Below are 12,346 nucleotides of genomic sequence, written 5' to 3'. Positions count from 1 at the left end.
TTACAGATTGCTGTCATATAGCCGTTCTCCTGTTTCAACTCGTCGAGCTGACCTTGGGAGAACTGTAAACTGTTCTTCGGGTCCTGGACCTCTCTGGTCTGATCGTCCATTCTTTTATTAGTTGAATCCACCAGTATTTGAACAAAACAATTGAAGCTACTTTCTTGTTATTGTAACAACTGCTTGTAGAACTATTTGTGTTTGTTTAAAATATCTTTCCCCTGTGCTAAAGAGAGACACCACTGTCCTCAACACGCCGGCTTGGGTCTTTGTCATGGTAGTTAGTAACGTACGTTAGGATGTTACTCCTCACAGTTCCAGACAGGGCAGGTCACAGGGAAGATTGAAAACAACAAACAGCAGGGATCTAGACAGCCACAAACCCAGGACAATCCGCGGTCCCCGCCACAATGGCTAACTGCGTCGCGGGCTGCGTTCAAGCCCTCGAGAAAACTCCATGCTAGCTTGATATGCAGCTAGCTAGCAGCAGGTTCAACTGGAACCTGCCTCCTGTCAATACACCTGGGCAGACCAGACCAGCAGAGAAATCCTCCTGTCAATACACCTGGGCAGACCAGACCAGCAGAGATATCCTCCTCCTGTCAATACACCTGGGCAGACCAGACCAGCAGAGATATCCTCCTGTCAATACACCTGGGCAGTAGTAGGTAGTAGGTAGCCTAGCCTACACCTCTATTATCCAGTACAGTAGGTAGCCTAGCCTACACCTCTATTATCCAGTACAGTAGGTAGCCTAGCCTACACCTCTATTATCCAGTACAGTAGGTAGCCTAGCCTACACCTCTATTATCCAGTACAGTAGAGTAGTCTAGCCTACACCTCTATTATCCAGTAGAGTGGAGTAGAGTAGCCTAGCCTACACCTCTATTATCCAGTACAGTAGGTAGCCTAGCCTACACCTCTATTATCCAGTACAGTAGGTAGCCTAGCCTACACCTCTATTATCCAGTACAGTAGAGTAGTCTAGCCTACACCTCTATTATCCAGTAGAGTGGAGTAGAGTAGCCTAGCCTACACCTCTATTATCCAGTACAGTAGGTAGCCTAGCCTATTATCCAGTAGAGTAGATTAGGTAGTTTAGAAGCGCATATAGCCGTGGATTACATTAGCATAGCACAGCTAAATGGGCTGTTCTGTTTTTTTTAAGCAGTAGTATATCCAGTGTTACTCTGAGTTTAACTCCCTTATTAGCTGGCTGTTTCTGGTATCCTCTGCACACGGAAACAGTCAGAAAATATGAATTAAAGAGGCTATGAAAACGATGAGTTAATCCAGAAATGGGTCTCGTTTGTAAAAACACCACGTAGAAGATATGCCAGTGTGTGTACTTTCCATTGAAAATACATATCTGTGTAGATGTGTAGAAAATAACAAGGGTAAGCAGCCATGCCTGTCTGATTTAGATCAATACGAACACTGTTCACGCAGAAAAACATCTCAATACCCCATCCAAAAATAAACTGAGACTCCTATCCTGTCGTAACACAGTACAAATCTAACCTACCACAATTTGCCAGTTGGGATTTTCACAAGGCTGACACTATCACCCCCCCCCTACACTACACTACAAGGGGGGAGGCTATTGGTCTGTCCTGACTTCCATATGGTACCCTATTCACTTTTCTCAGGGTCAAAAGTCATGCACTATGTAAGGTGGCATTTAGGACGCAGACATGCCCTGGTCTGCAGTGATGTTCAGAATGAAGGGCATCTTGGGTAATAAGTCCAGGTTTGTTAGTGATGAAACAGAAAGCAGTGAGACATTTTAACAAGTTCGCTGTGGAGGACCCAATTATATGGACTGAACAGATAGTGTTTGTATTTTTCAGGGCACAGTTGTCATGTCAACCAACTAAAACGACAACAGCACTCCATTCCACATCCTCTCGTCTTAGGCTGGGCTCAGGCTCTTCTCTCACTGTGGTGTCAACTCATAAGTAAGGGTTTGGATGTATCTGAAGTCCTTAATAACAATATCCCAATCTTCCCTATCTGTCTTTCTCTCTTCACCACGTTTTCTCTCCCCCTCATTCTCTCTCTTTCTTTGTAGTCATTGGTGCTCAGTTACATAGCATGTTGCTATGTACGGTAGCTATGTATAAGAGTTATCTATAGTAGCTTTGTATATTAGCTATGTATAGTAGCTATGTATATTATCTATGTATAGTAGCTATGACTGGTAGCTATGTATAGTAGCTATGACTGGTAGTTATGTATAGTAGCTTTGTATATAACCTATGTACAGTAGCTATGTATATTAGCTATGTATAGTAGCTATGTATTTTAGCTACGTACAGTAGTTATCTATAGTAGCTATGTATAAGAGCTATCTATAGTAGCTATGAATAGTAGCTATGTATGGTAGCTATGAACATTAGCTATTTATAGTTGCTATGTATAGTAGCTATGTATATTAGCTATGTATAGTAGCTATGTATGGTAGCTATGAACATTAGCTATTTATAGTTGCTATGTATAGTAGCTATGTATATTATCTATGTCTGTAGCTATGTATAGTAGCTATGTATAGTAGCTTTGTATAAGAGTTATTTATAGTAGCTTTGTATATTAGCTATGTATAGTAGCTATGACTGGTAGATATGTATAGTAGCTATGACTGGTAGTTATGTATAGTAGCTGTGTATATAACCTATGTACAGTAGCTATGTATAGTAGCTATGTATATTAGCTATGTATATTAGCTATGTATGGTAGCTATGAACATTAGCTATTTATAGTTGCTATGTATAGTAGCTATGTATTTTAGCCAAGTACAGTAGTTATCTATAGTAGCTAAGTATAAGAGTTATCTATAGTAGCTATGAATAGTAGCTATGTATGGTAGCTATGAACATTAGCTATTTATAGTAGCTATGTATAGTAATCAAATCAAATCAAAATGTATTTATATAGCCCTTCGTACATCAGCTGATATCTCAACGTGCTGTACAGAAACCCAGCCTAAAACCCCAAACAGCAAGCAATGCAGGTGTAGAAGCACGGTGGCTAGGAAAAACTCCCTAGAAAGGCCAAAACCTAGGAAGAAACCTAGAGAGGAACCAGGCTATGTGGGGTGGCCAGTCCTCTTCTGGCTGTGCCGGGTGGAGATTATAACAGAACGTGGCCAAGATGTTCAAATGTTCATAAATGACCAGCATGGTCGAATAATAATAAGGCAGAACAGTTTAAACTGGAGCAGCAGCACAGTCAGGTGGACTGGGGACAGCAAGGAGTCATCATGTCAGGTAGTCCTGGGGCACGGTCCTAGGGCTCAGGTCCTCCGAGAGAGAGAAAGAAAGAGAGAATTAGAGAGAGCATATGTGGGGTGGCCAGTCCTCTTCTGGCTGTGCCGGGTGGAGATTATAACAGAACATGGCCAAGATGTTCAAATGTTCATAAATGACCAGCATGGTCGAATAATAGTAAGGCAGAACAGTTGAAACTGGAGCAGCAGCATGGCCAGGTGGACTGGGGACAGCAAGGAGTCATCATGTCAGGTAGTCGTGGGGCATGGTCCTAGGGCTCAGGTCAGTTGAAACTGGAGCAGCAGCATGGCCAGGTGGACTGGGGACAGCAAGGAGTCATCATGTCAGGTAGTCCTGGGGCATGGTCCTAGGGCTCAGGTCCTCCGAGAGAGAGAAAGAAAGAAGGAGAGAATTAGAGAACGCACACTTAGATTCACACAGGACACCGAATAGGACAGGGGAAGTACTCCAGATATAACAAACTGACCCTAGCCCCCCGACACAAACTACTGCAACATCAATACTGGAGGCTAAGACAGGAGGGGTTAGGAGACACTGTGGCCCCATCCGAGGACACCCCCGGACAGGGCCAAACAGGAAGGATATAACCCCACCCACTTTGCCAAAGCACAGCCCCCACACCACAAGAGGGATATCTTCAACCACCAACTTACCATCCTGAGACAAGGCTGAGTATAGCCCACAAAGATCTCCGCCACGGCACAACCCACTGCACAACAGTGAATCAACAGTGAATCAACCCACTCAGGTGACGCACCCCCTGTAGGGACGGCATGAGAGAGCCCCAGTAAACCAGTGACTCAGCCCCTGTAATAGGGTTAGAGGCAGAGAATCCCAGTGGAAAGAGGGGAACCGGCCAGGCAGAGATAGCAAGGGCGGTTCGTTGCTCCAGAGCCTTTCCGTTCACCCTCCCACTCCTGGGCCAGACTACACTCAATCATATGGCCCACTGAAGAGATGAGTCTTCAGTAAAGACTTAAAGGTTGAGACCGAGTTTGCGTCTCTGACATGGGTAGGCAGACCGTTCCATAAAAATGGAGCTCTATAGTAGAAAGCCCTGCCTCCAGCTGTTTGCTTAGAAATTCTAGGGACAATTAGGAGGCCTGCGTCTTGTGACCGTAGCGTACGTGTAGGTATGTACGGCAGAACCAAATCAGAGAGATAGGTAGGAGCAAGCCCATGTAATGCTTTGTAGGTTAGCAGTAAAACCTTGAAATCAGCCCTTGCTTTGACAGGAAGCCAGTGTAGAGAGGCTAGCACAGGAGTAATATGATCAAATTTTTGGGGGTTCTAGTCAGGATTCTAGCAGCCGTATTTAGCACTAACTGAAGTCTATTTAGTGCTTTATCCGGGTAGCCGGAAAGTAGAGCATTGCAGTAGTCTAACCTAGAAGTGACAAAAGCATGGATTCATTTTTCTGCATCATTTTTGGACAGAAAGTTTCTGATATTTGCAATATTACGTAGATGGAAAAAAGCTGTCCTCGAAATGGTCTTGATATGTTCTTCAAAAGAGAGATCAGGGTCCAGAGTAACGCCGAGGTCCTTCACAGTTTTATTTGAGATGACTGTACAACCATTAAGATTAATTGTCAGATTCACAGAAGATCTCTTTGTTTCTTGGGACCTAGAACAAGCATCTCTGTTTTGTCCGAGTTTAATAGTTGAAAGTTTGCAGCCATCCACTTCCTTATGTCTAAAACACATGCTTCTAGCGAGGGCAATTTTGGGGCTTCACCATGTTTCATTGAAATGTACAGCTGTGTGTCATCCACATAGCAGTGAAAGTTAACATTATGTTTTCTAATAACATCCCCAAGAGGTAAAATGTATAGTGAAAACAATAGTGGTCCTAAAACGGAACCTTGAGGAACACTGAAATTTACAGTTGATTTGTCAGAGGACAAACCATTCACAGAGACAAACTGATATCTTTCTGACAGATAAGATCTAAAGCAGGCCAGAACATGTGTAGACCAATTTGGGTTTCCAATCTCTCCAAAAGAATGTGGTGATCGATGGTATCAAAAGCAGCACTAAGGTCTAGGAGCACGAGGACAGATGCAGATCCTCGGTCCGATGCCATTAAAATGTCATTTACCACCTTCACAAGTGCCGTCTCAGTGCTATGATGGGGTCTAAAACCAGACTGAAGCATTTCGTATACATTGTTTGTCTTCAGGAAGGCAGTGAGTTGCTGTGCAACAGCCTTCTCTAAAATTTTTGAGAGGAATGGAAGATTCGATATAGGCCGATAGTTTTTTATATTTTCTGGGTCAAGGTTTGGCTTTTTCAAGAGAGGCTTTATTACTGCCACTTTTAGTGAGTTTGGTACACATCCGGTGGATAGAGAGCCATTTATTATGTTCAACATAGGAGGGCCAAGCACAGGAAGCAGCTCTTTCAGTAGTTTAGTTGGAATAGGGTCCAGTATGCAGCTTGAAGTAAGCGCTACCATCAGTCCTGTGTCATGCCAACAGTAAAGCATCCTGAGACCATTCATGTGTGGGGTTGCTTCTCTAAGGAGAAGACAAGGTGAGCGCTACCATCAGTCCTGTGTCATGCCAACAGTAAAGCATCCTGAGACCATTCATGTGTGGGGTTGCTTCTCAACCAAGGGAGTGGGCTCACTCACAATTTTGACTAAGAACAACAGCCATGAATAAAGAATGTTACCAACACATCCTCCGAGAGCAACTTCTCCCATCCAGGAACAGTTTGGTGACTAACACTGCATTTTCCAGTGTGATGGAACACCTTGCCAAAAGGCAAAAGTGATAACTAAGTGGCTCGGGGAACAAAACCCTAACCCTAACCCTTGATATTTTGGGTCCATGGCCAGGAAATCCCCAGACCTTAATCCCATTGAGAACTTGTGGTCAATCAAATCAAATCAAATTTTATTTGTCACATACACATGGTTAGCAGATGTTAATGCGAGTGTAGCGAAACGCTTGTGCTTCTAGTTCCGACAATGCAGTGATAACCAACAAGTAATCTAACTAACAATTCCAAAACTACTGTCTTATACACAGTGTAAGGGGATAAAGAATATGTACATAAAGATATATGAATGAGTGATGGTACAGAGCAGCATACAGTAGATGGTATCGAGTACAGTATATACATATGAGATGAGTATGCAGACAAAGTAAACAAAGTGGCATAGTGATACATGTATTACATAAGGATGCAGTCGATGATGTAGAGTACAGTATATACATATGCATATGAGATGAATAATGTAGGGTAAGTAACATTATATAAGGTAGCATTGTTTAAAGTGGCTAGTGATATATTTACATAATTTCCCATCAATTCCCATTATTAGAGTGGCTGGAGTTGGGTCAGTGTCAATGACAGTGTGTTGGCAGCAGCCACTCAATGTTAGTGGTGGCTGTTTAACAGTCTGATGGCCTTGAGATAGAAGCTGTTTTTCAGTCTCTCGGTCCCAGCTTTGATGCACCTGTACTGACTTCGCCTTCTGGATGATAGCAGGGTGAACAGGCAGTGGCTCGGGTGGTTGATGTCCTTGATGATCTTTATGGCCTTCCTGTAACATCGGGTGGTGTAGGTGTCCTGGAGGGCAGGTAGTTTGCCCCCGGTGATGCGTTGTGCAGACCTCACTACCCTCTGGAGAGCCTTACGGTTGAGGGCGGAGCAGTTGCCGTACCAGGCGGTGATACAGCCCGCCAGGATGCTCTCGATTGTGCATCTGTAGAAGTTTGTGAGTGCTTTTGGTGACAAGCCGAATTTCTTCAGCCTCCTGAGGTTGAAGAGGCGCTGCTGTGCCTTCTTCACGACGCTGTCAGTGTGAGTGGACCAATTCAGTTTGTCTGTGATGTGTATGCCGAGGAACTTAAATGTTTTCGCATGTTTTCGTTGCAGGCCGTGTCAGTGGCACTGTATTGTCCTCAAAGCGGGCAAAAAAGTTATTTAGTCTGCCTGGGAGCAAGACATCCTGGTCCGTGACTGGGCTGGGTTTCTTCTTGTAGTCCGTGATTGACTGTAGACCCTGCCACATGCCTCGTGTCTGAGCCGTTGAATTGAGATTCTACTTTGTCTCTGTACTGATGCTTAGCTTGTTTAATAGCCTTGCGGAGGGAATAGCTGCACTGTTTGTATTCGGTCATGTTGCCAGACACCTTGCCCTGATTAAAAGCAGTGGTTCGCGCTTTCAGTTTCACGCGAATGCTGCCATCAATCCACGGTTTCTGGTTAGGGAATGTTATCGTTGCTATGGGAACGACATCTTCAATGCAAGTTCTAATGAACTCGCACACCGAATCAGCCTATTCATCAATATTCAAGAGGCGGGTGAACAAACAAAAACCTACAAAAACCTACAAATTCTGACAAACTCCAAGCATTGATTATGCAAGAATGGGCTGCCATCAGTCAGGATGTGGCCCAGAAGTTAATTGACAGCATGCCAGGGCGGATTGCAGAGGTCTTGAAAAAGAAGGGTCAACACTGCAAAAATTGACTCTTTGCATCAACTTCATGTAATTGTCAATAAAAGCCTTTGACACGTATGAAATGCTTGTAATTATACTTCAGTATCCATAGTAACATCTGACTAAAATATGTAAAGACACTGAGGCAGCAAAATAGTGAAAATTGTGAAAATTAATATTTGTGTTATTCTCAAAACTTTTGGCCACGACTGTACTTTACAGTTGGGATGAGGTTTTGATTTTGGTGTGAAGTGCCTTTTTATCTCAACACATAGTGTTGTGTTTTCCTTCCAAACAACTCCACTGTAGTTTCTGTCCACAGAATATTTTACCAGTAGTGCTGTGGAACATTCAGGTGCACTTTTACAAACTTCAGACGTGCAGCAATGTTTTTCTGGACAGCAGTGGCTTCTTCCGTGGTGTCCTCCAATGAACACCATTCTTGTTTAGAGTTTTACGTATTGTAGACTTGTCAACGGAGATGTTAGCAAGTTCCAGAGATTTCTGTAAGTCTTTAGTTGACACTCTAGGATTCTTCTTAACCTCATTGAGCATTCTGCGATGTGCTCTTGCAGTCATCTTTGCAGGACGGAGAGTAGCAACAGTGCTGAACTTTCTCCATTTATAGACTATTTGTCTTACCGTGGACTGATGAACATCAAGACTTTTAGAGATACTTATGTAACCCTTTCCAGCTTTATACAAGTCAACAATTCTTAATCTTGTGTCTTCTGAGATCTCTTTTGTTGGAGGCATGGTTCACATCAGGCTATGCCTCTTGTGAATAGCAAACACATATTTTGTGAGTGTTTTTTATAGGGCAAGGCAGCTCTAACCAACATCTCCAATCTCATCTTATTGATTGGACTCCAGGTTACCTGATTCCTGACTCCAATTATCTTTTGGAGAAGTCATTAGCCGAGGGGGGCTTCACATACTTTTTCCAACCTACACTGTGAATGTTTAAATTATGCATTCAATATAGACAAGAAATAAACTAATAAAACACAAATGATTGTAAGCACACTATTGTTGTGACCTAGATGAAGGTCAGATCAAATTCATACTTTTTCTTGTCACTGTATAGTAGCTATATATAGTATCTAAACTCAGCTCTTCATTGTAAAGGGTTTAAACACTGTTTCCCATGCTTGTTCAATGAACCATAAACAATTAATGAACATGCACCTGTGGAACGGTCGTTAAGACACTAACAGCTTACAGACAGTAGGCAACTAAGGTCACAATTATGAAAACTTAGGACACTAAAGAGGCCTTTCTACTGACTCTGAAAAACACCAAAAGAAAGATGGCCACGGTCCCTGCTCATCTGTGTCAATGCGCCTTAGGCATGTTGCAATGATGCATGAGGACTGCAGATGTGGCCAGGATAATAAATTGCCATATCCGTACTGTGAGACGCCTAAGACAGCGCTACATGGAGACAGGACGGACAGCTGATCGACCTCACAGTGGCAGACTACGTGTAACAACACCTGCACAGGATCGGTACAACAGAACATCACACCTGCGGGACAGGTACAGGATGGCAACAACTGCCGGAGTTACACCAGGAATGCACAATCCCTCCATCATTGCTCAGACTGTCCGCAATAGGCTGAGAGAGGCTGGACTGAGGGCTTGTAGGCTTGTTGTAAGGCAGGTCCTCAACAGACATCACCGTGGAAGTGGAAGAGTGAGGTAACATCTCACAGCAAGAACTGACACATCTGGTGCAGTCCATGAGGATGAGATGCACTGCAGTACTTAATGCAGCTGGTGGCCACCCCAGATACTGACTGTTACTTTTTAATTTTGACTCCTCCCCCCCTTTGTTCAGGGACACATTATTCCATTTCTGTTAGTCACATGTATAGCAGCTATGTATAGTATCTATGTATAGTATTTATGTATGGGAGCTATGTATAGCTTACCTTGGGACCAGCAGCATCCCACTGTTGGTTTGCCTCTGAAGCTAAGCTGAGTGTTGGTCCTGGTCCAGTCCATGGATGGGAGACCAGATTTTGCTGGAGGGCCAGTAGGAAACACTCTTTCCTCAAGTCTAAAATAAAATGCCCCAGGGCAGTGATTTGGGAAATTGCCCATAAATGTATAGTAACTAAATGGTGCCAATTAATGGTTTCTAAAACATATTAAATACTATATCTCTCTCTGAAGTTGAAGATCTGGGACATGCATGTCTTGATTTATAAAGCTGAGAAGCTACAGACAGTATCTTCAGAAATTTCAGGATGTGCTTGAGTCCCACATAGCCCCCTATTCCCATTAGAGTGCACTACTTTTGACCAGGGCTTTGGTCAAAAGTAGTGCACTTATATAGGGAATAGGGTGCCATTTGGGATGTACACCATGATGTGCACTGGAGTGCAGAGAAGAGAGGCCGTTGGCCACAATTTCTTGCAGGTCAATTAGCCAATTAGACAAGTGGCCTTGGGCATGGCCAGTCAGAATCACACCGATTAGGATGTGGAGGGTGGGGTTGGCCTCTCAGAGCACAAACTCAATTCAGACTGTCAAACTGTGTGACATCAGATGACTGCGGCTGACCGTAACTACAGAAAATGGTTACTGCTACATCAGGAGTCAGTCATTTTTTAAAATATTTTTTTAACTAGGCAAGTCAGTTAAGAACACAGAGAGAGAGAGAGAGAGAGAGAGAGAGAGAGAGAGAGAGAGAGAGAGAGAGAGAGAGAGAGAGAGAGAGAGAGAGAGAGAGAGAGAGAGAGAGAGAGAGAGAGAGAGAGAGAGAGAGAGAGAGAGAGAGAGGACTCAGAGAGGAGAGAGAGAGGAGAGAGAGAGAGAAAAAACTCAGAGAGGAGAGAGAGAGAGAAAGAGAGAGAGAGAGAGAGAGAGAGAGAGAGAGAGAGAGAGAGAGAGAGAGAGAGAAAGAGAGAGACTCAGAGAGAGATAGAGAGATAGAGATAGAGAGACTGAAGGAGACTCAGACAATAAGACTCAGAGAGAGAAGGAGACTCAGAGAGATAGAGAAGGAGTGAGAGAGGAGACTCGGAGAGAGAGGAGACTCGGAGAGAGAGAGAGAGACAGAGTGAGAGAGAGAGAGAGACAGAGTGAGAGAGAGAAGGAGACTCAGAGAGAGCTAAAGAGAGACAAAAAACACACAACCAACAACATTGGACACTTTATTGAACACAAAGCCTTCACTATATCATCCTGGAATATTCAAGGTCTGAGGTCATCTGCCTTTGGCCTAAAGAGCAGGAACCCAGACTTCACCAAAGAAAACGGTAAATCAGGCATTGTCATCCTGCAAGAAACATGGTATAGAGGAGATGGACTCACTGGTTGCGCTCCAGGTTACAGAGAGCTGGTAGTCCCATCCACCAAACTACCAGGTGGGTGGTATAGAGGAGACGGACTCACTGGTTGCCCTCCAGGTTACAGAGAGCTGGTAGTCCTATCCACCAAACTACCAGGTGGGTGGTATAGAGGAGACGGACTCACTGGTTGCCCTCCAGGTTACAGAGAGCTGGTAGTCCCATCCACCAAACTACCAGGTGGGTGGTATAGAGGAGACGGACTCACTGGTTGCCCTCCAGGTTACAGAGAGCTGGTAGTCCCATCCACCAAACTACCAGGTGGGTGGTATAGAGGAGACGGACTCACTGGTTGCCCTCCAGGTTACAGAGAGCTGGTAGTCCTATCCACCAAACTACCAGGTGGGTGGTATAGAGGAGACGGACTCACTGGTTGCCCTCCAGGTTACAGAGAGCTGGTAGTCCCATCCACCAAACTACCAGGTGGGTGGTATAGAGGAGACGGACTCACTGGTTGCCCTCCAGGTTACAGAGAGCTGGTAGTCCCATCCACCAAACTACCAGGTGGGTGGTATAGAGGAGACGGACTCACTGGTTGCCCTCCAGGTTACAGAGAGCTGGTAGTCCTATCCACCAAACTACCAGGTGGGTGGTATAGAGGAGACGGACTCACTGGTTGCCCTCTAGGTTAGGTGTGAAACAGGGAAGGGACACAGGGGTATGCTAATTTGGTATAGAGCAGACCTAACTCACTCCATTAAATTAATCAGAACAGGAACATTTTACATTTGGCTAGAAATTCAAAAGGAAATGATCTTAACAGAGAAAATTGTCCTCCTGTGTGCTACCTATATCCCCCCACTAGAATCCCCATACTTTAATGAAGAAGACAGCTTCTCCATCCTGGAGGGGAAAATCAATCATTTCCAGGCCCAGGGACATGTACTAGTCTGTGGCGACGTAAATGCCAGAACCGGAAAAGAATGCTATTTGGCTCTAAACAGAAAACGTCACCACTGTGACTGACCCAAACTTAAGGAAAGCTTTGATTATGTACAGACTCAGTGAGCATAGCCTTGCTATTGAGAAAGGTAGATATGTAGGTAGATATGGCTCTCAAGAGAAGACAGGCTATGTGCTCACTCCCACAAAATGAGGTGGAAACTGAGCTGCACTTCCTAACCTCCTGCCCAATGTATGACCATATTAGAGACACACATTTCCCTCAGATTACACAGATCCACAAAGAATTTGAAAACAAACTCAGTTTTGATAAACTCCCATATCTACTGGGGGAAATTCCACAG

This window comes from Oncorhynchus gorbuscha, linkage group LG23, assembly GCF_021184085.1.
Source record: "Oncorhynchus gorbuscha isolate QuinsamMale2020 ecotype Even-year linkage group LG23, OgorEven_v1.0, whole genome shotgun sequence".
Taxonomy (NCBI): Eukaryota; Metazoa; Chordata; class Actinopteri; order Salmoniformes; family Salmonidae; genus Oncorhynchus; species Oncorhynchus gorbuscha.
This window is presented reverse-complemented; position numbering follows the sequence as displayed.